The following is a 2500-nucleotide window of genomic DNA, read 5'->3' as shown; positions in this document are numbered from 1 at the left end:
CGCCACATTGCATGCGAACCGCATGAAACTTCCAGAGGCATTTGCAGCAGGAATGCATGTGCACTCAAAAAATGTGATATTTTTCACGGAGAGACCCCGTGAAACGCTAGAAGTGGGCGGGGATGTCTCTCTTGTGGCTCACGGGGCTGTTAGGGTGGCACAGAAATCCCTCGGAATGGGAAAACGGGTCATTTTCGTGTCGCCACATTGCATACGAACCGCATGAAACTTCCAGAGGCATTTGCAGCAGGAATGCATGTGCACTCAAAAAAGTGAATATTTCTCACGGATAGACCCCGTGATACGCTAGAAATTGGCGGGGTTGTCTCTCTTGTGGCTCACGGGGCTGTTAGGGTGGCACAGAAATCCCTCGGAATGGGAAAACGGGTCATTTTCGTGTCGCCACATTGCATGCGAACCGCATGCAACTTCCAGAGGCATTTGCAGCAGAAATGCATGTGCAGTCAAAAAAAATTGATATTTTTCACGGATAGACCCCGTGAAACGCTAGAAATTGGCGGGGATGTGTCTCTTGTGGCTCACGGGGCTGTTCGGGTCGCACAGAAATCCCTGGGAATGGGAAAACGGGTCATTTTCGTGTTGCCACATTGCGTACGAACCGCATGAAACTTCCAGAGGCATTTGCAGCAGGAATGCATGTGCACTCAAAAACTTCTATATGTTTCACGGATAGACCCCGTGAAACGCTAGAAATTGGCGGGGATGTGTCTCTTGTGGCTCACGGGGCTGTTAGGGTGGCACAGAACTCCCTCGGAATGGGAAAAGGGGTCATTTTCGTGTTGCCACATTGCATAGGAACGCCATGAAACTTCCAGAGGCATTTGCAGCAGAAAGGCACGTGCACTCAAAAATTTTAATATTTTTCACGCATAGACCCCGTCAAACGCTAGAAGTTGGCGGGGATGTCTCTCTTGTGGCTCACGGGGCTGTTAGGGTCGCACAGAAATGCCTCGGAATGGGAAAACGGGTCATTTTTGTGTGGCCACATTGCATAGGAACGGCATGAAACTTCCAGAGGCATTTGCAGCAGGAATGCATGTGCACTCAAAAACGTCTATATTTTTCACGGATAGACCCCGTGAAACGCTATAAATTGGCGGGGATGTCTCTCTTGTGGCTCACGGGCGCTGTTAGTTAGGGTCGCACAGAAATCCCTCGGAATGGGAAAAGGGGTCATTTTCGTGTTGCCACATTGCGTACGAACGGCATGAAACTTCCAGAGGCATCTGCAGCAGAAATGCATGTGCACTCAAAAACGTCTATATTTTTCACGGATAGACCCCGTGAAACGCTAGAAATTGGCGGGGATGTGTCTCTTGTGGCTCACGGGGCTGTTAGGGTCGCACAGAAATCCCTCGGAATGGGAAAACGGGTCATTTTCGTGTTGCCACAATTGGCATACGAACGGCATGAAACTTCCAGAGGCATTTGCAGCAGAAATGCATGTGCACTCAAAAACGTGAATATTTTTTCACGGATAGACCCCGTCAAACGCTCGAATTTGGCGGGGATGTTTCTCTTGTGGGTCACGGGGCTGTTCGGCTCGCACAGAACTCCCTTGGTCCACCTGATTCGTGCATACAGGCAGCAACTAAAACTCTGTAAACCTGCTGTGAGGACATCTAAACAGTGGACCAGTGAGGCTGTGGAAGATTTGCGGGCGTGCTTAGACTGTACTGACTGGGATATGTTCACGACTGCTACCAATAGTCTGGATGAACTCACAGAGGCTGTGTACATCAGCTTCTGTGAGGACTGCTGTATCCCAACACGTACCAGGGTGAACTTTAACAACAACAAGCCCTGGTTCTCAGCAAAGCTCAAAAGGTTGAGGTTGGAGAAGGAGGAAGCGTTTAGGAGTGGGGATAGAGACAGATTCAAGGAGTCGAAGAACAGGTTTAGCAAAGCGGTGAGAGAGGCTAAACGACTGTACTCAGAGACACTAAAACACCAGTTCTCTACTAACGACGCTGCTTCTGTCTGCCAAAGGGCTCAGGCACATCACCAACTACAAACCCAGAGCGCCCCACACCACTAACGACTCCCGCCTAGCCAACGACCTGAACGAGTTCTACCGTAGATTTGAAAGACAATTGGACTGTCCTGAACCACCCCTTCCCACCCAAGAGGCCCCATCCCCCACCCATACTACAGAAACGACTCTCTCCTTTCAGGAGGGAGAAGTTAATGGGCTTTTCAAGAGGCAGAATCCACGCAAAGCAGCCGGGCCGGACTCTGTCTCTCCAGCCACCCTCAGGCACTGCGCTGACCAGCTGTCTCCGGTGTTCACCAACATCTTTAACACCTCCCTGGAGACATGCCATGTACCAGCCTGTCTCAAGTCCTCCACCATCATCGCTGTGCCCAAAAAGCTAAGGCCAACAGGACTAAATGATTACAGACCGGTCGCCCTTACATCTGTGGTAATGAAGTCTTTTGAGCGCCTGCTCCTGGCACACCTCAAAGCCATCACAGACCC

The sequence above is a fragment of the Petromyzon marinus genome, unplaced genomic scaffold (genome assembly GCF_048934315.1).
Source record: "Petromyzon marinus isolate PM22_M1 ecotype Great Lakes invasive population unplaced genomic scaffold, UKy_Petmar_22M1.pri1.0 PM_G_Scaffold_29, whole genome shotgun sequence".
NCBI lineage: Eukaryota > Metazoa > Chordata > Hyperoartia > Petromyzontiformes > Petromyzontidae > Petromyzon > Petromyzon marinus.
This window is presented reverse-complemented; position numbering follows the sequence as displayed.